Source organism: Schistocerca americana, chromosome 1, assembly GCF_021461395.2.
Source record: "Schistocerca americana isolate TAMUIC-IGC-003095 chromosome 1, iqSchAmer2.1, whole genome shotgun sequence".
In the NCBI taxonomy this organism is placed as follows: Eukaryota; Metazoa; Arthropoda; class Insecta; order Orthoptera; family Acrididae; genus Schistocerca; species Schistocerca americana.
The window spans coordinates 253288028-253312255 of NC_060119.1; the positions used below are offsets into that span (position 1 = coordinate 253288028).

The following is a 24228-nucleotide window of genomic DNA, read 5'->3' on the forward strand; positions in this document are numbered from 1 at the left end:
AGATATTATTACTACTTTTCTGAGCAACAGTTTGCAAAATAAAGAAAAATTTTTGAACATAACAATTATCACAGAGGAGAATAATCATATATGCAGGGGAGAGAGAGAGAGAGAGAGAGAGAGAGAGAGAGAGAGAGAGAGGGGAATTAATGTGTTGAAAGCTATAATCAATAATTTGTTGCGTAGTCACTCACTCAGTTAACTCAAACATAAACATTCATGGACAGCTGATATGACACCAGCTGTCAACAGCAAAGGAAAAAAAAATTAACACTAAATTCTGTCAAATAAATAGGTATCATACAGTGCAGCATTAGTCATTTATGAAGAATCTAGCATTAATTACATTTTGCATGTAAGAGAGAAATGATGAAAAAAATTGCAAAGCTGTGATGCAAGCACATGACACTGATGTTCGATCAAATTGAGCTTTGCAGAAACACTTTGAACAAGTACATTATGATGTATTTGGATAGATAAGAAAACTACTTACCAAGCAGTGACAGGAGAAAACACACACAAGGGTTAAAGAAATGTGCAAGCTTTTCAAGCCAGTGGCTTCTTCTGGTGAAAGAGTTGAAGGGGTAGGAAGAGGAATGAAGGAACAGTATTGGTGAAGTTTGGGAAAGGGGGAGAGTTTGGAAAAGTCGCCCAGAACCCCAGGTTGGGCAGACTTACCTGATGGGATGAGCAGGAAAAACTGATTGTTGGGGACACCACTGGATGAAATTTGAAAACCTAAGAGCTTAAAGAATGAAGATGGGGTAATAAGCAACACAGAGATTACTGACAAGACATTGTGGAAGAGTTATGAAGAGTGGAAAGCTAAGTGCATGTGGTAAGAGGTGGGGTGCAGGGAAAAATAGATAGATCAATAAATAAGAGAGATAAAAAACAAAAAGGGGATATGAAAGAAATTAAAGAAAGTAGTTAATGTAAATTAAGGTCAGGTGGATGGCGAGCATCAAGGACATGCTGTGATGGCAGTTCCCACATGCGGAGCTCCGAGAAACTGGTGTCGGAGGATGATTCCAGATGGCAAATGTGGTGTAACAGGCACCAAATGTCACGACTATCATGTTACAAAGCATAATCTATAAAAGGATATTGTGTGTTGCCAGTATACATCCTCTTCCTAAGCCCGTCCATCCAAACTGAACTGATAAAATGGTGGTAGTCATGTGAGTGTAAAAATCTGAATAGTGTATACATAACATCTGGTACACGATATCTCACTTAACAGGTGGCTCCCTATTTGATAGCATGTTTTGCCAGATGCAGAGCTGGTATATAGGTTGTGGTAGGAGGATGCATAGGGCAAGTCTTAGGCATGGGTGGTCACAGGGGTAGGGGCCATAGGGTAAGGAAATGAGTGCAGTAAGGAAATGAGTGCAGTAAGGAAATGAGTGCAGAAGGATCATAGTGTCTGATAAGGATATTGTGGGGAATGGAGGGGTGGGGGGGGGGGGGAGGGGGAGGGCAATGAAAAATTATTCTAGGTGTGGTGGGAAAAATATGATATGAGATGTGACTTCATTTCAGGGCATGCTTATAAGAAGCCATAGCCTTGTCGTAATGTCTGATTGATACATTAAAGACCAGGATAATACTGAGTGGCAAGAGGTGTAATTACGTCCAGTGAAGGCTGAGGTGAGAATGGAGGTGTATTGCTGTATAGAATTTGCACTGAGCAAATAAGGTTGCCTTGAATGCCAAGGCTGCGTGGGAGAGAACGTTGGTCATAGAAAGGATGGCAACTCTCAAAATGTAAGTATTGTTGTTTGTTAGTAGAGTTAATGTGGACAGAAGTCTGTAACTGATTAGCAGTGAGGATGAAGTCAACATCAAGGAAAGTGGCATGGGATTCGGAATAGGGCCAGTGTGTGATGGGAGTGGAACGAGCACAGCTTTCAGGTGATCTAGGAAATGGTTATCTTTAATGTTGGAGGAGAGTCTTTGCACTACAGTTTGCAGGCTTTGATCAACTAAGCATGTACGAGATCTGTTAAAAAAATTCTGGAACTATGTCCACAGTGTCCTTCCAGCTACACTCCTCCAAAATTGAGACTCCACTCCCAATGCCATTTCCACTTCCCAAAGCAGTCTTGGTTGTTGGATCACGCAGTGCGCCATCTGTGAATGGTCTTTTATCGCAAATCTTCGTCCTTTCAGGGGGTTTTCAGCTTTGGAAATAAAGAAAAAGTCCACAGGGGTCACATCTGGAGAGTACGGACGATGAGGCAGCACTGTGATTTCGTTTCTTGTGCAATAGTTACACACCAACAGGGATGCATGTGCGGGTGCGTTATCGCGCTGAAAGAGCCATGAACTGTCTACAAAACTCTACATTATACTCCACAAGCCACCTAATGGTGTGTGGCGGAGGGTACTTTCGGTATCACTATCTGATCCCTCCAATCCTGTTCCATTCACAAATAGTGCATGGGAAGAATGATTGTCGGTAAGCCTCTGAATTGGCTGTAATTTCTCGAATTTTCTCCTCGTGGTCAATATGCGAGATGTATGTGGTGGGAAGTAACATGTTGTCTGACTCCTGAAAAGTGCTGTCCCAAAATTTCCATAGTAAATCTCTCCGTGATGCACAATGTCTCTCTTGTAACGTCTGCCAGTGGAGTTTTTTTCTTGTTTTAGCATCTACGTAAAGCTCTCACGCCAGCTAAACGATCCCGTGACGAAACGTGCCGCTCTTTGTTGGATCTTCTCTATCTCCTCTATCAGTCCTACCTGATAGGGATCTCAGATATATGAACAGTGCTCAAGAATCAGGCGAACAAGCTCCCTATAAGCCATTTCTTTCATGGATGAGTTACATTTCCTTAAGATTCTTCCGATGAATCTGAGTCTGGTGTCTGCTTTTCTCACTAACTGTTTTATATGGTCATTCCACTCAATGTCGCTCTGCGTAATTGTGCCTAGATATTTTACGGCAGACGCTGTCTCCAGCTGTTAGTCATCAAGAGTGTAACTGTACAGTAGTGGATTTCATTCCCTATGTATGCACAATATGTTACATTTATTTATGTTCTGGGTCAACTGCCAGAGCCTGCACCATTCATCAATTCTCTGCAGGACGTTCTGCAAATTCTTACTACCTTCTGGCGTTGCTACTTTGGTATAAACAACTGCATCATCTGCGAATAACCTTAAAGACCATCCTACGCTTTCTACTAGATCATTTAAATATATTGTGAACAGCAACGGTTCTACTACACTTCCCTGTGGTACATCGGTTACTACCTTTACATTTGTCAATTTAGTTCCGTTAAGAGTGACGTGTTGAGTTCTTTCTGCAAGAAAGTCTTCAATCCAATCACAGGTCTGCTCCGATACTCCGTAAGCTCGTATTTTTTTCATTAACCGGCAATGCGGGACTTTATCAAATGGCTTACTGAAATCAAGGAACATGACATCAACCTGGGCGCCGTTGTCCACTGCGCTATGAATCTCATGGAGGAACAGAGCGAGCTGAGTTTCGCAGAATCTCTGTTTGCGGAATCCATGTTGATTTTTATAGAGGAGCTGTTCATTTTTCAAGAATGTCATAATTCTTTAACATAAAACATGTTCCATAACTCTACAACAGATTGTCGTCAACGATATAGGTCTATAATTGTGTGGATCTGTCTGACGGCCTTTCTTAAAAACGGGAATGACCTGTGCTTTTTTCCAGTCATTAGGTATCTTTCGTTGCTCAAGCGATCTACGATAAATTACTGCTAGAAGGGGAGCAAGTTCTTTCGCGTAATATTTATAGAATCTTATAGGTATCCCATCTGGTCCTGAAGTCTTTCCACTACTAAGCGATTGTAGCTGCTTTTAAGTTCCGCGATCATCTCAGTATCTACCATTTCGACGTTCGCACAACGATTGAAGGGAGTGACAGTGTTACGATCTTCCACGGTTAAACAACTTCGCAAGACCGAATTCAGTATTTCGTCCTTCTCTCTGATCTCCAGTTTCGGTGCCGGTGTGGTCGCTGAGAGAATGAATAGATGATTTTGACCCACCTACTGATTTTACATATGACCAAAATCTCTTAGGGTTTTTACTCAGTTCGGTTGACAACCTCTTACTTTCAAAATCATTAAACGCTTCTCTCATTGCTCTCCTTACGCTCATTTTCGCTTCGTTCTGCATTTGTTTGTCAGCTAGGTTTTTACTTCTCTTGGATCTTAGATGAAGTGCTCATTGTTTTACGTTAATAAACATCTCGTTCTCATTTGCACGATCCAAAACCCCTTCACAGATTACGAGGCAAAGATCTTTCTTGTCTTGACTCAGGAGCCGTGGAACGAACTTGACGGCAACAGAATGCATTCCAAAGACACTGTGTCAGGATTTCATGACATGATCCACTGAAATATTACATTCTTATGCAGTGTCTCGGCCAATCAGCCTTTGATTGGCACACACAATTTCGTTGACGTTCCTGACATGAGAGTCGTCGGTACTCGTCGAAGGGCGTCGCGAACGAGGAACACCTTTAACTTCCGTCTGGGCATTTTTAAGTCGCCAGGCTTCCTGCATCACTTGGTGTGTCTCTGTAAATGTTTTCTTGAGTTTCTCGGAAAAGTTGATGCAGATGCGTTGCTTCTCTAACTTGGACATCGCGAAATTCGCAAACTGTGCGACACAACGTTCTACCCAACACAGCACTGAACAAAACTAACAGATATACAACAATGAAACTTCCGGCAGTTACATATTGAACACAGGTGTATGCAGGGGTGCCAACCGCATTTTGCACCAACCACGGCCGCCTGTATGGCAGCCGTGCTCCAACATGCCACTACCACAAAATTACGAATGTTCCTGTGGTTTTTTTTTTAACAGACCTCGTATACGTTCGGTGAGTAATTTGAAGTCACCAACTATAGTGCTACCAGGGTGACTGGGTTTGTGGATGTTAGGAAAAAGTTAAAAGGTGAAAGTATTTGGTTTGTGTGGGATAAGAAGTTCTAGGTTTGAGCTATTAGTCGTTGTGAGGGAACTGAGATTTTAATGAGGGGCTGTAGGTCAGTTTGTATTGACCATATTGTTCTATATTTAACTGGTGTTCCATATTTTGACGTAATGCCTCAATTCACAAGCTTTTCTTTGCACTGTCCTTCCTGGCCCTACAAGCAACCATTTTTACACAAATTTACATTTGTATTTCGACGACTAACACTACAACACTGATCACAATTTTCTGGGATTTGTGGCCGGCCGGCGTGGCCGGGCGGCTCTAGACGCTTCAGTCCGGAACCACGCTGCTGCTACGGTCGCAGGTTCGAATCCTGCCTCGGGCATGGATGTGTGTGCAGGTTAGATGTTAAGTCCCATAGTGCTTAGAGCCATTTGAACCATTTTTTTCGGATTTGTGACTGCATCAGTCACTGGCTTGTTTATGGCATTAGGGTATCGCCATAGATTTTAACGTCCTTGCTTTTATCGTCATCTGCTCATGTGTCGCACTCATCTTGGACCTTTTTCTTGGGGGGGGGGGGGTAAGTTAATGGTATATCAGTAGTAAAAGCATTCAGTTGATTGTAACAGGAAAGACAATGTCAGATGCCGTACGTGTTCACTCACCTTAATGTAGTGGATAGAGGCATGGAGCTATGAAGCAGAGATAAATATCTTCCCAACCTGCAATATGCTAAAATTTGATTAATACAATTTCATATTTGTAACATATTTCGGACTTTATTATTCTATTACAAGGATGTTCTGCAGTATTCGATCTCATTCACATAAAGAATTCTCTCCCTCAAGAGTGAGTTTGTTCGATTTTGTGATCTCACTCTAATTCAAAAATAAAAGACGAATAGCAGTGACATTTATATTTTTGCTTGTTACAAATATTTGGCTGTTTTTTTCTGAACATGTCACAATTCCTGAGGGTGTGTTTAGTGTAAGCTCTCACATCTTCATAATTTCAAGAGAACTGACCATGATCCTAATGGAGAATGACTGACTTAACCCTCGATTACATAGAAATTTATAGGAAAACCTAACTATATTTGACATTACTTATCATTTGCTGCCCAATTTACTTTAAATTTTGGCAATGCCCTTCTTACTTTTTATTTTTATTCAATGTGCTTGTTCAACTTTCAACGATAGGAAACATGCCTATCTGTTTCACATTCATTCACTTTTATGAAACTGACAAATTCTAAAAAGATACTCACTCTAAAAAGTCATGTACGATTCAGCATTTCTATTCCACTGCAATATTTCTTTCAAGGCACTCTTAAACTCTTTATAATTCAACTTTGCATATTTCTGACTCACGATTCTTTCACTACATATTCACACAACCGACCCCACTCCATTGCCTACGCATCGTCGCCACTAAATGACATTGCCGACGCAACACAACAAAGCCCTATTCAACGGAAAAGATGGGACACTACAGAAAGTTCTAGAAAAGAATGGTTCAAATGGCTCTTAGCACTATGGGACTTAACATCTATGGTCATCAGTCCCCTAGAACTTAGAACTACTTAAACCTAACTAACCTAAGGACATCACACATAACCATGCCCGAGGCAGGATTCGAACCTGCGACCGTAGCGGTCACGCGGTTCCAGACTGAAGCGCCTAGAACCGCACGGCCACACCGGCCAGCAACGTTCTAGAAGCTACAGCTTGCCAACTAACGCCAGCTGCTGGGTAGCCCTGTGGGAAGGATATTGATCATGGTATCCTTATGTCCCCTCTGGCAATTGTTTTGAAAAATGCAAATTTTAGCCAAAATTACAACTCAAAATCCTATGACATTTACAAACATCTAATTTAGATTAAAAACAACAATTAACACCGATACAATCGAACAAATGTCTATGGCTTTACTAGATTTTTCAGTAGAACGACACTCCAATTCATTCATATACCAAAAGTTTACTGAAATTAACGACTTTGACTTGCATTGATTTAAGTTATTGATATCCAGTGGGCTATGTGATGGTAGATATCAAGCAATTATTGAACACAAAAACTGCACCAAAATTAGATAAATGACAATCATATAGAAAGATTTAACATTCAGTAAAAACTCAGACTGTATTGGCCCCGTGGTGTTGAGGGTCACTCAGTGTGCGGCCCCGGTTTCGCCCGCTGCTGGCTAAGTTTCATGCACAAGCACAAAACCAGTCGTACTTGAAAGGGGCGCAGGGCACCTCCGTTGATGCGTTCGCTGAGCTGCCATCGGCTAGACCTTTGTTGTCGCCGAATGAATAAGAGGGCGTTGTCATCCTGCAGAAAGGCTGTTTGATTGGGTAGCAGCAAGTGCTGTTAGCTGTAGATTTGCAGCTGGCAGTTAAGGCCTGGCCAGACAAAATCCGGCCTGCCGCTGAGACGAACGGCGCAGCAGGTGTCAGGACCCGTCAGTGGCCAGGGACGCCACACAGGCAACGGCCGGCCGCAGCGACTGTTGCTGCATCAGCTGTTACACTGTGGAAGGGGCTGAACCCCATTATTAAGCTTGCATTCGTAGCGCGATTGTCTTGGCGTTAGAAGATTTGGAATCTTCACGCGGGACATGTTATGTTTGTGCGAAGTCTTTTTTTTTTAATTGCAGAAATGAGTAACTCGCACTAGCAATACGAAATGGCACCAAGAAGAGGAGATTTTGGGTGCACGACATTAATAGCAAGAGAGAAAGCGTAGGAGAATACCATCGTCTGTGTATTGATCTAGAGTCTGACGAGGATAGGTTCTTCAAATATTTTCGTATGTCGCGAGAATGTTTCGAGGAGATACATCACCCGATAAAAAGGTAGCACCGAGAAGTGCACAACGAACTGGAGGAAGCCAATTGATACAAGGGACTGACTAGCCATTTGTTTGAGGTAAGTTTTACCGTTTGTGGCTCTTTGTGCTTCAAATGTTGTTGTTGTTGTTGTTGTTGTGGTCTTCACTCCTGAGACTGGTTTGATGCAGCTCTCCATGCTAATCTATCCTGTGCAAGCTCCTTCATCTCCCAGTACCTACTGCAACCTACATCCTCCTGAATCTGTTTAGTGTATTCATCTCTTGGTCTCCCTCTACAATTTTTACCCTCCACGCTGCCCTCCAATGCTAAATTTGTGATCCCTTGATGCTTCAAATAGAAGTCATATTAATTATTCCATTTCAGTTTTGCTGTATCATAGGAAAGGTTCGGCGGAAGAAAGTGCTATCCCACAACGTAGTTACAAGGGGAGTGATAAATTTATCTGCAGTGTTTACAAATACAGCAAACGATAGTAACATCTAGTTCCGTATGTCCCGCTAGAGAGAACTTTCTACTTAATAGATTGTTTTGTTTCATTGTATTCATAACATTGTTATTGAATTTAAACAAACATATCTTTGGTCGTGAATTATCTATTTGTTTTATCGGCATAATTGATTTTAATCTTTTCCAGATACTTGACTACAGGCGACAGTCACCAGACCATAGTGTTTTATTTTCGGTTAGGACGTTCAACAGTCTCAGATATCGTGAAACAAGTGCGCCAGGCAATATGGACTGTTCTACAGCCCAAGTATTTACCTACTCCAACAACAGAGATGTGGAAGAAATCTGAAGAGGGATTTCTAGAACTGGGGGTTTCCGAACTGCCTTGGAAGCATAGACGGAAAGCCTATCAGGTTAAAATGCCCGAAGGATAGTGGATGCCAGTTCTTCTGTTACAAACAGTTCTTTTTGCTAGTTCTCCTGGCGATCGTTGATCCATACTACCGAGTTTACAGTAGTTGATGTTGGAAGTTATGAACGTCACAGTGACAACACTATTTCTGAGAATTCAGCTTTCTATCAAGAGTATATTGAGGGCAAAAGTATTATACCTCCAAATCAGGATCGCGTGTATCATACAAAAAGTTGTATTGTCTGACCTCCTCTATAAGTCTGTCTGTGTCCATGATGCATGCACTACGAGCTGCAAGACAAAACCCACCTCACGCCACTGCTTCCAGTCTGACCATAGAGTAGTTGAGTGCGCCAACAGAGGCAAGCAGCCACTCCGGCTTGTGTCGAATCTGTAAAGGCCTGGCCAGACAGAATCCGGCCTGCTGCTGCGACGGACTGCGCAGCGGGTGGCCGGGGTCTTCTGTGGCCGGGGACGCCACACAGGCAACGGCCGGCCGTTGCGACTCTTGCTGCGTCAACTGTTACACTGTGGAAGGGACCGAACCCCATTATTAAGCTTGCATGCGTAGCATGATTTTCTTGGCGTTAGACGATTTGGAGATTTGGAAGCTTCACGGGGAACACGTTATCTTTATGCGAGGTTTTTTTTTTTTAAGTGCAGAAATGAGTAGCTCGGACGAGGAAGGACTCCTCCTTGCACTAGCGATACGAAATGGACCTAGAAGAGGAGATGTTGGGTGCACGACATTAATACCAGGACAGAAAGCTTAGGAGAATACCATCGTCTGTGTACTGAACTGGGGTCTGACGAAGATAGGTTCTTCAAATATTTTCGTCTGTCGTGAGAATGTTTCGAAAAACTGCATGTTCTGATTTTTAGGTAGCACCAAGAAGTGCATAACGAACTGGAGAAAGCCAATTGATACAAGGCACAGACTAGCCATTTGTTTGAGGTAAGTTTTACCATTTGTGGCCTCTTTGTGCTTCATACAGAAGTCATATAAATTATTCAATTTCAGTTTTGCTGTATCGCATGAAAGGTTCAGCGGAAGAAAGTGCTGTCCTACAACGTAGTTACGAGTGGAGTGATAAATTTATCTGCAGTGTTCATGAATACAGCAAACGATAGTAACATCTAGTTCCGTATGTCCCGCTACAGAGAACTTTCTACTAAATAGATTGTTTTGTTTCATTGTATTCATAACATTGTCATTGAATTTAAACCAACATATCTTTGGTCGTTAACTTATCTATTCGTTCTATCGGCATAAGTTTTTTAATCTTTTCCAGATACTTGGCTACAGGTGACAGTCACCACACCATAGCTTTTCTTTTCGCTTAGGGCGTTCAACAGTCTCAGAAATTGTGGAAGGAGTGTGCCAGGCAATATGGACTGTTCTACAGCCCAAGTTTTTACCTACTCCTACAACAGAGATGTGGAAGAAATGTGAAGCAGGATTTCTAGAACTTTGGTGGTTTCCAAACTGCATTGGAAGCATAGACAGGAAGCATATCAGGTTAAAATGCTCAGTTCTTCTGTTATAAACAATTCTTTTCGCTACATCTCCTGACGATCGTTGACCCATACTACAAGTTAACAGTAGTTGATATTGGAAGTTATGGACGTCACAGTCACAACACTATTTTTGAAAATTCAGCTTTCTATTAAGAGTATATCGAGGGCAAAAGTATTCTACCTCCAAATCAGGATCGCGTGTATCATACAAAAAGTTGTATTCTCTCACCTCCTCTATAAGTCTTTCTCTGTCCATGATGATAAAAACTGCCTCAGCCACTGCTTCCAGTGTGACAGGCAGAGCAGTTGAGTGCGCCAACAGAGGCAAGCAGCCGCTCCGGCTTGCGGCGAATCTGTAATCTGTGACAACCCGGCGGCGGCCGGTGCGGCAGGCTATATGCCGGTGCGTCAGAGCCGCACTCTGTGTGACCGCCGCCATAGTAACGAGCAATTCAACAGTGCAGCCTATCGGCTGCGGTTCAAGGCCACAGGCCGGACGGCCAGGCCGCATTCTGTCTGGTCAGGCCTTAATCTGTAACAACCCGGCAGCGGCCGGTGCGGCAGACCGCATGCCGAAGCGTCAAAGCCGCACTCATTGTGGCCGCCGCCATACAATAACGAGCGATTCAACAGTGCGGCCTTCCGGCTGTGGTTCAAGGCCACAGGCGGGACGGCCAGGCCGCATTCTGTCTGGCCAGGCCTTTAGTCCGAACATTGCGTACCTTCCGTGTGCGTAACGACATGTCACTCCTCTACTGGTCTCTACGAAACCATCATGGTGCTGATTGGTTGAGACACTTCGCATCTCTGTTCCTGACTGCGCGAACTCCAGATATTGCCGCCTGTGCTGGCGCTGCAGACCTGTCGTTGGTGACGTTCACATGACATCTATAGAGCTGTGACTGGACCTACTTGTTGCTTGTTTTCTTCTATGCGTTTTAAAATCGTTTTTGCGTGCTCTTCCATTTTGACAATTACACAGTATTATACATCGCTGGCACCATGTTTATTACGCATTTTATTAATGTTTTTTCGCTATGGTATGTCTAAATATCTGTTTAATTCTAGCGACTTTTCTAACATGCCAAAAAGCAATCCCCCCACCTGTCTATTATACGCCCGTAGTTTCATTTCATCTTTCACTACTTCCCACTTTTCCTGTAACCAATATTTCTCAACAAACGCCTTCTCAAACTCATCATACGTCATCCTGTCTAAATTTAGGGAATCAGCCCAGGTTGGAAGCCCCGTCTTCCTTGTGCCTCACTGCAAAATCTATCAATTTTGTTTCTACCCATTGATCTTTCAAGTCTGCCCAAAATGAAATTAGGTGTAGTCTCTGCTGGAATCTATTAAAATTCCTAACAAAAGCTTTTACTTCTTGCAAAGCACTTATGGTAATACTAGGTTTGTCACTCCTGTGTTGAGGTTTCCAGCTTCTGTCTGTAAAATATACATTACGAAATTTCCATAGTTGTTATTGTTAGTTGACCCGTTGCTACCAGTTCTTGATTTCATCTTGACCTTGTTGATTTCAGCTTCACTTCTTTCACTAATTGTGTTTACCTTTTTGCCACGTTTTTGCCTTTTCTTGTACAGAGATTAGTTGTGTGCTGGGGTGGCTACAATTCTCGGCGTAACCCGTCACAACTACTTCAGCCTCCACAATTATTAGTTCATACATATGATGTCATGCCTCATATTCTTCGATCCGCTAATTCCACTTGGTTATGAAGTGCTTTATATGCCCATCCTAAAAAAAATTAAGAAATGCATCTTCCGTTAATTGTTGTTGACTCTAACTTACAACATACTTTTTAAAAAGATATTGATGTGTAAATAAGGTCCTGAACCTGAAATACTGAATGTGAAAGTTATTGGAGAAGTGACATCTACTACTAAGGCTTAAGGTTTTTCATTATGTTTAAGTGAAAGATTTAAGACATTTATGGAATCTGATGAAATAATTCATTCAAAGCAATAAATATATTTTCAGAATTTTGGGATATAAAGTACGAAAAACACAGTTTTAATCTGCCAAGAAGTTTCATATCAGCGCACACTCTGCCGCTGCAGAATGAAAATTTCATTCTGTATAAAGTAAGAGACTGGATTAAAATGTTTTAAAAAAAGGTGGGCATAAAGTACCCCACCCCCACCTCCTTGGCATTGCAAGGGTTAAATCCGGCATGGCATGGTACGCCAGGTATTGACTCTCATCCCTTGTAATTTTAACCCTTTGCTCCGCAGTGGTATTCTTACAATACCACCATTTTATAAGCTTCTGTGCCTTTTCAACATTGTGGTATTGCCTGGCTACCACGTCCAGTAGCTGCCAGCAGGTGCCTTGTAGTGGTGTTTCTTGGAACTACGTCGTAAATTTCATGGCTACTGTTCGCTTAGCAGTTGTTCCAAAGTGTGCGTTACTAGTGAGTGCCTGTGCCTGCGTCTGTTGATGTCATGTGGAATAAATATCTACATATCTGTTGTTAATACTGCTAAACGTTAGTGGTTTGCATCATTTATTGTTAATGTACACAAGAATAATATCCAACACTGATATTTAGAATTTATGAACGCATTTTGTTTTTCTGTTCGGAATCATGGGTGGTATCGCTACAATACCAGTATAACCTATTACAGCCGGCCGAAGTGGCCGCGCGGTTCTGGCGCTGCAGTCTGGAACCGCGAGACCGCTACGGTCGCAGGTTCGAGTCCTGCCTCGGGCATGGATGTGTGTGATGTCCTTAGGTTAGTTAGGTTTAATTAGTTCTAAGTTCTAGGGGACTAATGACCTCAGCAGTTGAGTCCCATAGTGCTCAGAGCCATTTTAACCATTTTTTGAACCTATTACAACTATCGACAATATTTTCCGAAAATAAGGTTTACAATGTCATGCTTTTGATCATTTACAAAGTATCATACAAACAATATGTATAACTTAGTTGATATATGTAAGTGTGTATTACATAACTGTAATTATTTTGTAGGTCATTGTTAGACATGTCGAAGCTAAATAAATGTCTTAGAAATTTTGTGAAATTGATGAAGCCTTTGTGGAGGAACTCTTTGCAAACATACCCAGTGAGGGATCAGATGATGATCTGTTATCATGTGATGATGAAGAAACCGCAAAAACGAATGAAGCAGTTTCATCACCTATGATTTTTTATGAGAACCCTGAAGCAATAACAGGTGATAAATCTATCTCTGTTGGCGATTTAGGCCTAGGTGACCCAGTTCCATGCATTCCAGTTACTGTAAATCACAATAACTCAGTCTGTAACACTACTGTTGATGCGTCTGTAGACATGACAGATGATTCAGAGACAGACTTAGATGATTTGCCACTAATATACAGGATAGATAGTGATAAAATATGGGCACAAGTAAACAACACAAAACAGAAATTTCTTTTCACAGAACTGACTGGGCCATCAGTCTCTGATGACAGAATATCCTGCTGAAAATTTTCATTTGCTCTTTCCTGACATCCTAGTAGAAAGAATTGTGTACGAAACCAACGTTTATGCAACACGCAGAAGAGTGGTGGCATGAATCGAGTTCCCACAAACTGCTGTACTGAAATAAGATCATTTTTGGCAATTAATATTCTTATGGGACTGAAAAAGGTTACCTAGTTTCAGAGATTACTGGTCGTCTAACATGAAACTCCGAGACTCGTGCCTAAGCAGTTACATGTCTGTCAACAGATTTTCATGGCTTCTATCCCACATTCATTTTAATGATTTAACTACACAACCTCAAAAAGGCTCTCCTAACTATGATAAAATGTATAAAGTGAGACCTGTTCTTGATGTCTTGCCAAAAGCATTCATGGGTTACTACAAGCCCACCCAACAACTGTCCACTGACGAAGAAATGATTAAATTCAAGGGTAGATCATCCTTGAAGCAATACATGCCAGCTAAGCCTATCAAGAGAGGTTATAAAGTCTGGTTGCTTGCAGACCAAAGAGGATGTGTGTGTCAATTCGAAATTTACACTGGCAAATTAGGAGAGGCCACTGAGAAAGACCTAGGAGGACGGGTTGTAAAAATACTCTGCAAAATCTTAGAAATGAAAGTTTATGAAGTATAATTTGACAAGTAATTCACCTCAGTTCTATTGATGAAATATTTAAAACAAAAACAGATTCATGCCTGTGGAACTGTTGGGAAGGAAAGATAACACCTGCCAAAAGATCTAAAAGATGACAAAGAACTACAAAGAGGAGATTCAGATTGGTGGAGTAACCAAGAGGAATTCTTTGTCTCAAGTGGAAGGATAGAAAACGGATATATTTCTTGAGCAATTTTCACGCACCGTATGTGAAAAGTGTACTACAACCAGAAGACAGAAGGATGGAACAGAGCTGTCAATGAACGGCCCATTGCTTGTCAAAGACTATAATGTCCATATGGGGTTGTTTGTTGTTGTGGTCTTCAGTCCTGAGACTGGTTTGATGCCGCTCTCCATGCTACTCTATCCTGTGCAAGCTTCTTCATCTCCCAGTACCTACTGCAACCTACATCCTTCTGAATCTGCTTAGTGTATTCATCTCTTGGTCTCCCTCTACGATTTTTACCCTCCACGCTGCCCTCCAATGCTAAATTTGTGATCCCTTGATTCCTCAAAACATGTCCTACCAACCGATCCCTTCTTCTAGTCAAGTTGTGCCACAAACTTCTCCCCAATCCTATTCAATACCTCCTCATTAGTTACGTGATCTACCCACCTTATCTTCAGCAGTCTTCTGTAGCACCACATTTCGAAAGCTTCTATTCTCTTCTTGTCCAAACTAGTTATCGTTCATGTTTCACTTCCATACATGGCTACACTCCATACAAATACTTTCAGAAACGACTTCCTGACACTTAAATCTATACTCGACGTTAACAAATTTCTCTTCTTCAGAAACGATTTCCTTCCCATTGCCAGTCTACATTTTATATCCTCTCTACTTCGACCATCATCAGTTATTTTACTCCCCAAATAGCAAAACTCCTTTACTACTTTAAGTGTCTCATTTCCTAATTTAATTCCCTCAGCATCACCCGATTTAATTTGACTACATTCCATTATCCTCGTTTTGCTTTTGTTGATGTTCATCTTATATCCTCCTTTCAAGACACTGTCCATTCCGTTCAACTGCTCTTCCAAGTACTTTGCTGTCTCTGACAGAATTACAATGTCATCGGCGAACCTCAAAGTTTTTACTTCTTCTCCATGAATTTTAATACCTACTCCAAATTTTTCTTTTTTTTCCTTTACTGCTTGCTCAATATACAGATTGAATAACATCGGGGAGAGGCTACAACCCTGTCTCACACCTTTCCCAACCACTGCTTCCCTTTCATGCCCCTCGACTCTTATAACTGCCACCTGGTTTCTGTACAAATTGTAAATAGCCTTTCGCTCCCTGTATTTTACCCCTGTCACCTTCAGAATTTGAAAGAGAGTATTCCAGTTAACATTGTCAAAAGCTTTCTCTAAGTCTATAAATGCTAGAAACGTAGGTTTGCCTTTTCTTAATCTTTCTTCTAAGATAAGTCGTAAGGTTAGTATTGCCTCACGTGTTCCAACATTTCTACGGAACCCAAACTGATCTTCTCCGAGGTCGGCTTCTACCAGTTTTTCCATTCGTCTGTAAATAATTCGTGTTAGCATTTTGCAGCTGTGACTTATTAAACTGATAGTTCGGTAATTTTCACATGTGTCAACACCTGCTTTCTTTGGGATTGGAATTATTATATTCTTCTTGAAGTCTGAGGGTATTTCACCTGTCTCATACATCTTGCTCACCAGATGGTAGAGTTTTGTCATGACTGGCTCTCCCAAGGCCATCAGTAGTTCTAATGGAATGTTGTCTACTCCCGGGGCCTTGTTTCGACTCAGGTCTTTCAGTGCTCTGTCAAACTCTTCACACAGTATCTTATCTCCCATTTCGTCTTCATCTACATCCTCTTCCATTTCCATAATATTGTCCTCAAGTACATTGCCCTTGTATAAACCCTCTATATACTCCTTCCACCTTTCTGCCTTCCCTTCTTTGCTTAGAACTGGGTTGCCATCTGAGCTCTTGATATTCATACATGTGGTTCTCTTCTCTCCAAAGGTCTCTTTAATTTTCCTGTAGGCAGTATCTATCTTACCCCTAGTGAGACAAGCCTCTACATCCTTACATTTGTCCTCTAGCCATCCCTGCTTAGCCATTTTGCACTTCCTGTCAATCTCATTTTTGAGACGTCTGTATTCCTTTTTGCCTGCTTCATTTACTGCGTTTTTATATTTTCTCCTTTCATCAATTAAATTCAATATTTCTTCTGTTACCCAAGGGTTTCTATTAGCCCTCGTCTTTTTACCTACTTGGTCGTCTGCTGCCTTCACTACTTCATCCCTCAGAGCTACCCATTCTTCTTCTACTGTATTTCTTTCCCCCATTCCTGTCAATTCTTCCCTTATGCTCTCCCTGAAACTCTGTACAACCTCTGGTTCTTTCAGTTTATCCAGGTCCCATCTCCTTAAATTCCCACCTTTTTGTAGTTTCTTCAGTTTCGATCTGCAGTTCATAACAAATAGATTGTGGTCAGAGTCCACATCTGCCCCTGGAAATGTCTTACAATTAAAACCTGGTTCCTAAATCTCTGTCTTACCATTATATAATCTATCTGATACCTTTTAGTATCTCCAGGATTCTTCCACGTATTCAACCTTCTTTTATGATTCTTGAACCAAGTGTTAGCTATGATTAAGTCATGCTCTGTGCAAAATTCTACAAGGCGGCTTCCTCTTTCATTTCTTCCCCCCAATCCATATTCACCTACTATGTTTCCTTCTCTCCCTTTTCCTACTGACGAATTCCAGTCACCCATGACTATTAAATTTTCGTCTCCCTTCACTACCTGAATAATTTCCTTTATCTCGTCATACATTTCATCTATTTCTTCATCATCTGCAGAGCTAGTTGGCATATAAACTTGTACTACTGTAGTAGGCATGGGCTTTGTGTCTATCTTGGCCACAATAATGCGTTCTCTATGCTGTTTGTAGTAGCTAACCCGCACTCCTATTTTTTTATTCATTATTAAACCTACTCCTGCATTACCCCTATTTGATTTTGTATTTATAACCCTGTATTCACCTGACCAAAAGTCTTGTTCCTCCTACCACCGAACTTCACTAATTTCCACTATATCTAACTTTAACCTATCCATTTCCCTTTTTAAATTTTCTAACGTACCTGCCCGATTAAGGGATCTGACATTCCACGCTCCGATCCGTAGAATGCCAGTTTTCTTTCTCCTGATAACGACGTCCTCTTGAGTAGTCCCCGCCCGGAGATCCGAATGGGGGACTATTTTACCTCCGGAATATTTTACCCAAGAGGACGCCATCATCATTTAATCATACAGTAAAGCTGCATGTCCTCGGGAAAAATTACGGCTGTAGTTTCCCCTTGCTTTCAGCCGTTCGCAGTACCAGCACAGCAAGGCCGTTTTGGTTAATGTTACAAGGCCAGATCAGTCAATCATCCAGACTGTTGCCCCTGCAACTACTGAAAAGGCTGCTGCCCCTCTTCAGAGGTATGTATATAAAAGTGATATGCTGAAATCTTGCTATGAGATTAACAGGAAGAGTAAGAGATGGTATTTACATATCTTCTGGCACTTTGTGGATGTAGCAGTTCTCAGGTCATATATAATATTTTCTGAAAGAAGTGATGAAAACTTGATGAGCCTGAAAGACTTTAGATTAGCTGTGGTTGATAGACTTCTGCCATCGAACACATCAAAACAGAGGCAAAAGATGAAGGCAAAAATCAACAAATTTAAGCCCAAGATTCTGCAGGAGGTGAGATTTACATAGAATAAGCACCTACCAGTCAGAGGAACGTGGAAAAGATGTGCCAGTTGCAGTTCATCATCAAATCGGCAGCATTCATAGTGGTCTTGTGAAACATGTGGTGTTGCATTGTGTCTCTGAGACAAGAAAAACTGGTTTTTAGATTATCACCGGTAATAAACTATTTTTACATTTGTTTAGAAGCAGTGACATTGCACTTCAGATTATAATATGGTATGGCATATGTTTGTAAGTGTAGGATTTTAAGGCACTAATGCCATAGTGGCATTGTGAGAATACCACCTATACTTTTGTAATTATGTGAAATTAATATCTGAAAACATTAGAGGTCTTTTTTGTTACTTTGTGCAGAACAGCTGCTGATTTTCAGGAAAGTCTAATCTTACGTGCATCAAAGGGTTAATAGATCTGACCGTGAACCTAGTGGTTGGTTATCGGACTACAGGAGAGGTGGCCCAGAATTCATCTCGCAAGCCATACTTTGGCAGGTGTGTCATAGCTCTCAATGCACATTTACTCCACTGCCATGCTATGTTTTCTGCCCACATGGAGTGGGAGAGGGGGAAACTGCGAACGTACCACATTTAAATGGCAGTGTAGTCGCACAGCTTACGACTTGGATATTCCACATTTCTCAACACCAACGATCAATAACAAAACAGATTTTCAGCTTTTTTTTTATTTTTGGAGCGCTCAGGACATTAGTTTTTTTTTTTTTTTTTTTTTTTTTTTTTTTTTTTTTGATACGTACTTTCAGCATACAGACGGACAGACAAAGACTATTTCACAGATTTTTGCACTCAGGTTGGCACGTAATCGTGACTGACTTAATTCCGTAATCTAAAAAAACGCCTTTCACACACACATGCTGATCGAAATATTGTAGCACTTTTGCATCTCCATTATGGAGACGTGGAAACTCTACCCGAGGAAAGCAATGTAGTCGTCCTAGATAGTTTTAACGTTCAAGGTGTTTGTCTGTAAAACGGGAATTGCCTTGCAGATCAAACTGTTACATCTGCACATGCACAGGTACACTTTTAACTGAACTGGCAAACGGTCCTGAAAACAACTTTAAAACAGATGGCAGGTTGGCAGTGTCCTCAAAACGTTTAGGAAACTATCGTTGTAATTCTTTCAAGTACACAATGAAGTTTTCAAATTTCGCGTTTTCTTTAACACCAGTGAGCTTAGGGAGCTTGAGTGTTTTTTTCAGAATGTGTCCCTTCTACAATGACCATCAAATCAGAAAGAAGTTATCTTGCAGTGTCTTACTGTGGGCAGTGTGTAGTCAAGTCCAGTTAAAATGTGAAGTCTGCAATCCATTCCAGATGTTTTGAATTTTGTTCCTGCACTCCTTTTTCCTTCATAAATTCAACAATAGCGATTTTGAAATCGACAAATTGTTCCACGTATGCGCCTTGACTTCACCAACGTACTTTGCAGTAATATAGGCAGTCCCCATACTCTCCGTTCAGTTCTATTGAAAACTGTTGCAACTGACTGTGGAATAATGCGTGCGACTTCAGAAGTTTTACTGTTAGTACCACCAATTTCTTCACGTGTTCCATGCCTGCAAATTTAGCACAAAGTGCTTCTTGGTGTGCAGAACAATGAACACCGTCTGTGGATCATTGTAATTTTTTGCGCTTTCATTGTCAACTAAATCTTTAAGTTCTTTCTCCACGGTATTGTAATGCCGTTTCATAGCAAATATGCAGTACCCGTTCCTTACGTGAATTCTCAGTTCTCGTTCCTCTCTTCTGTCATTTCCATTTAATTTAAAGGATTGTGACAGTAATTCGCTAGATTGCCTCTTTTTGTGTGAATAGCTACTGGACCTGCGAACGTCCTTCATACCGTGAGCAAATAGCGAAGGATAAACAGTGCTAACAACACGATTCTTCCGAACTCGAAGGTCTGTGCTGTCCGAAAAAATGCCGCACCGCAATTCTAAATGAAATGTCACGCTGTTTCGAAATGTCACGCTGGATACTACAGAGGCCCTAACTACTTTTTGATTTGACTGAATACAGGAAGAATCGTACCCCAAACTATATTTCTAAAATTAAATTTTACGAGATTTTAAATTGTCACCCAGATTTTACCAAATGTATGGGCTACAGGCTTAGATGCAGCCATCTCGTGCTTACACTAGCGCGAGTTGGCACTCTCTTGGAATGATGAACTATCTTGTCAGTATCCACAGAGGACCCACACACACACACACACACACACACACACACACACACAATAGTGGATGAGTCACTGGCCACTTGCATGCAGCAGGGCTGTTCTCCAACTCACATGGTTGCTACACGGCTCACAATGCAGTCTTGCAAATTCGTATTTATCTGTGATAGGACGACAGACAAAGGTATCACGGATCAGCGTAAAGAGTGCTTTATGATCATAAACTGTTTTTATTGAGTAAAGTGCTGGAGGTTAATTACTCGGTGTTCACGTATTTCCGTACCTTACGAACACAACGCCTGCATAACCCTGACAAATAGCACGGGAGGTCGTCAGCTAAGGATACTAAACCGGTAACCCCTAATAGAAGTGGTGTCAGTAATGGGATCAAATGTTAAAATCCTACAGTCCTATGGAGGTGCAGTGAGAATTCCGAGTGCTCCTGCCATCTGTCAGTGGCGCAGCAGAAGCGTGGACATCATCCGACAACACGGGGACATCCAACGCTGAAAGTCAGGGTGGTCTGCTCAAATTTGGCTAAAATGAGAAAGGCAATGATTGATTTGTTGAACTTTTTCCTGTACTTGAGTGATTAATCAAAATGGTGGAATTCAATCCAGTAAGACGGTCGATCATCAACCATTATAAACGATTTGCGAAGAGAGAGACAGCAATTCAAACTAGAGAAACGAGTGCAGCCTCCCAAATGACTTGTCAAATATAGCTCATGCAGTGCTGGTGCAATAAAGAATTTTTCATTATTGCCATCAGTACCATTGTTTGCGGGAAACCCGAGGAAGACATGAAAGTATTCTTTTGGAAACTCGAAGGAGCTGCCTTATTGGGTTAATGGACTGATTCAAATAGGTTAGCAGTTGCTAAATTAAGAATTCAAGGATCTGCGTTAACACGAAGCCAACTTGCATGAAATCAGAAGATTACAATGAATTTAAAGTGACAGTTGATCGGAGACTCAAACACAAAAATGCTATCAAGTTCTACAGAGAGGAACTTCATAGTCTGCGCATGCGACAAGAATCTACTGAGCAGTTTGCCGACATAATTCGAAACGTCAACGCAAAAACATATGAGCTGGCAGAAGACGAGAATGAGAATCACATTTAGCTGTTCGAAGCTGGTCAGAGAGGTTTAGACACACAGGTTGTATGGAGAGGAAATAAGCAAAGCAGTCAGATTGGCGCGATGTAAGGCCATTTGGAAGCAGTATATGCAGCTATTGGCGTCGTGGAAGCATTTATTGTATGTCCTTAAAAGTATTGCGTTTGTAAAAGAGAATGATGAACTGAATGTAATGAATAGAGACATACAAAATTACAAAACACAAACCAGATGTGATTACCATAGGGTACTGACTGATGAGATCTGTTGATCACAGTCCACTTGAAGCTGGGAGGCAGTTCTATAATAGGTAGCCAAAAAATATAAAGAAACTCTGTGGAAATCTTTTTAAAGTAAAACTGAAACAGCTGTTAATTCAAAAATGTTTATTATCATTCAAAGATTTCTGACAGTTGACAGTTCTAGTTTGTATGCTATAGTATATTAATGTTGGTATACGTTTATATAATAGTATATAATGTATTACTTGTTATACAAATTCATTATATGTATGGCATTACATCTCTGTAAATGTACAAATGCTGATGATGTCCAAAACTGTAAAGTTATTATTACTACTACTACTACTACTACTACTACTACTATTAAAGCAGCCGAATGATAATGCGAAGAGAAGAGCGTCGCATGTTCAACACAAATGTAGTGTGCTACAGATGTAAGAAGCATCGTCACAAGCATAAGGGCTGTAAGGAGAAACGAATTTACTACAGTTGTCGAATACAGGGTCACGCATCGAGAGATTGCCGCAATAAAAGAAAAGATCAACAGGCAACTCAGTAGATCAAACGAGTACGCGGACGTACGTGCCACCCCACCGTCCGCCCCCTGCCTGAGACAGTAATTCCTGTTAGGTCCACCGAAAATCAGATCCAAAAATGACTTTGATAGGTGCTGTATATCGTGGATGACAAATCAAGCTACTTACTGACACGGGGAACATAGTCGTCACTAATGTGATGTTGCATTGATAAAAGGGTAACTGAAGAACACCATAGTTAAAGGTGCATGGGTCAAACGGCGGGGAGTTATGTACCACAAAGAAGTTGACATAGAATTATGTTAAGGCCAAGAAAAATACACAGTGATGGTGCAAGTAGTTTCAAACAATGAAACATGTTAGAAAGGTGTACTTTGCATTTGTGCCTTAATCTGGTTGTTATTGTTACTACCTTGTGCTGCAATTTGTGCAGACAAAATTTTTAACAAATCGATCATATTCAGTGGTTTTTCGCTTTCTTGTTCTAAGGTGTCCTCATACTCAGATTCTACTTCTCGTGTTTTGCTCGGTTCACTTTCGACTTTCGATGAATTGATTATATCCATCGAGTCATTAACATAACCACTGTCTTCATTCGTGTCGTGTTCCCTACCTTGTTTTATTTGAGACGAGCTCATCATGTGAAACTAATCGCTGATGTTCGTATGGTTCGCAATGTAAGCCTGTTGCCATCCTATGGCGTCATCTCTGCTCTCGTCTAGTGAGCTGCTGCGACCTAGTATACAATTTGTTTTTACGTTTTGTTCGTTTAGACCTCCTGTCGTCTTTGTTTCCATTTTAATTTAGTTAACACTTTATATTTTATCTTTTAAAGACCTGCAAATTTTTCTGTTAATTATTTTGCCCGATCTATTGCAAGTTCGCACCGCTGGACATTCAGTGCTCGTCTTGCAATTGTTTTACACCCAATATTTATATTATAATCTGTACTTTAGTGAGTAAAACTGACAAATGTCCTGTCACGCAGCGCCCCGTATAACACACTACCGTGTTTATGTCACTCTTCCCTAACAACCGAACCATTAGTCTTGTCACGGGAAAAGCCCCATATATAACGCTAACGTGCCGTGAAACACGCTAATGTTACCCTCTGAGAGGATTTCCAATTTTGACTGCGCGTGTGTCTCATGAACAAAGGTATCGGACTATAATTTTGAATATGGAGAAATTAACAGAAAAACTAAACGGACTTTTAACCTTGGGAGTTAATGAAAGTGGTAAAATGATAACACCACTTTGGATCAAAGAAACATAACTCCAAAACCAGTTATTGTGTCTGTATATGTGTGTGTGTGTGTGTGTGTGTGTGTGTGTGTGTGTGCGAGTGTATACCTGTCCTTTTTCCCCCAAGGTAAGTCTTTCCGCTCCCGGGATTGGAATGACTCCTTACCCTCTCCCTTGAAACCCACATCCTTTTGTCTTTCCCTCTCCTTCCCTCTTTCCTGACGAAGCAACCGTTGGTTGCACAAGCACAATAAGCTGGTCTACGCCTCTAAATGGGTTCATATTAGTTCTGCATGGATGAAATAGTCTTTCTCTTGCTGTAGATTTATGCTTACCATATTCACCTACAAAATCTTGACCGTGTCCATGATATAGTAATTGGATCTTCGTGATAACTTTGAAGTACACAGGTGAGCATCTTCAATTCTTCTATATTACAGTACTACTTGGAATAATAACTCAGTTTTTCACTAACGAAATACGAATGTGTTATTTCTTCCAAATACATCAAAAATAGTCATTTCACTTATTCTCATAATCAAAGCGGTAACCACAGATTACACTCTTAAATAACGTGTGTCAACCTTCGTTCATTAACTGAGAGCAAGCCCTTCCTTATACTGCAGAACAGGAAAAACATCTTATGTTTCTTAACATTTGAAAATAAAAAATACATGATGGTAAGCGCAGGGTCTACGCTTGGCTACCGCTCCTCCTTTTCTCTTTGCCTTTAAAGAAAACGAAAACATAAAACCAAAAAATGTAAAAGGTACATCACAAATGCCCCCCCCCCCCTTACTGCATACTGTCTAAAATAAGTCTCTTTATTTAGGGGGACAGTATACAGTATACTTCTTTATATTGGGG

General features: G+C 41.1%; 1 protein-coding gene across 4 annotated transcripts in view; it reads left to right on the forward strand.

Annotated features, from left to right (window-relative positions):
- LOC124558188 overlaps nucleotides 1-24228 on the forward strand; it is a 122997-nt gene that overhangs the window by 53663 nt on the left and 45106 nt on the right. The window contains exon 1 of one of the 4 annotated variants that reach the window (XM_047130903.1): nucleotides 17702-17746. The exons of the other annotated variants lie outside the window; for them this stretch is intronic. The gene's annotated coding sequence lies outside the window, so the exon portion shown is untranslated. Of the gene's footprint in view, nucleotides 1-17701; nucleotides 17747-24228 lie in introns of those variants that run through there. 4 annotated transcript variants of the gene reach the window in all.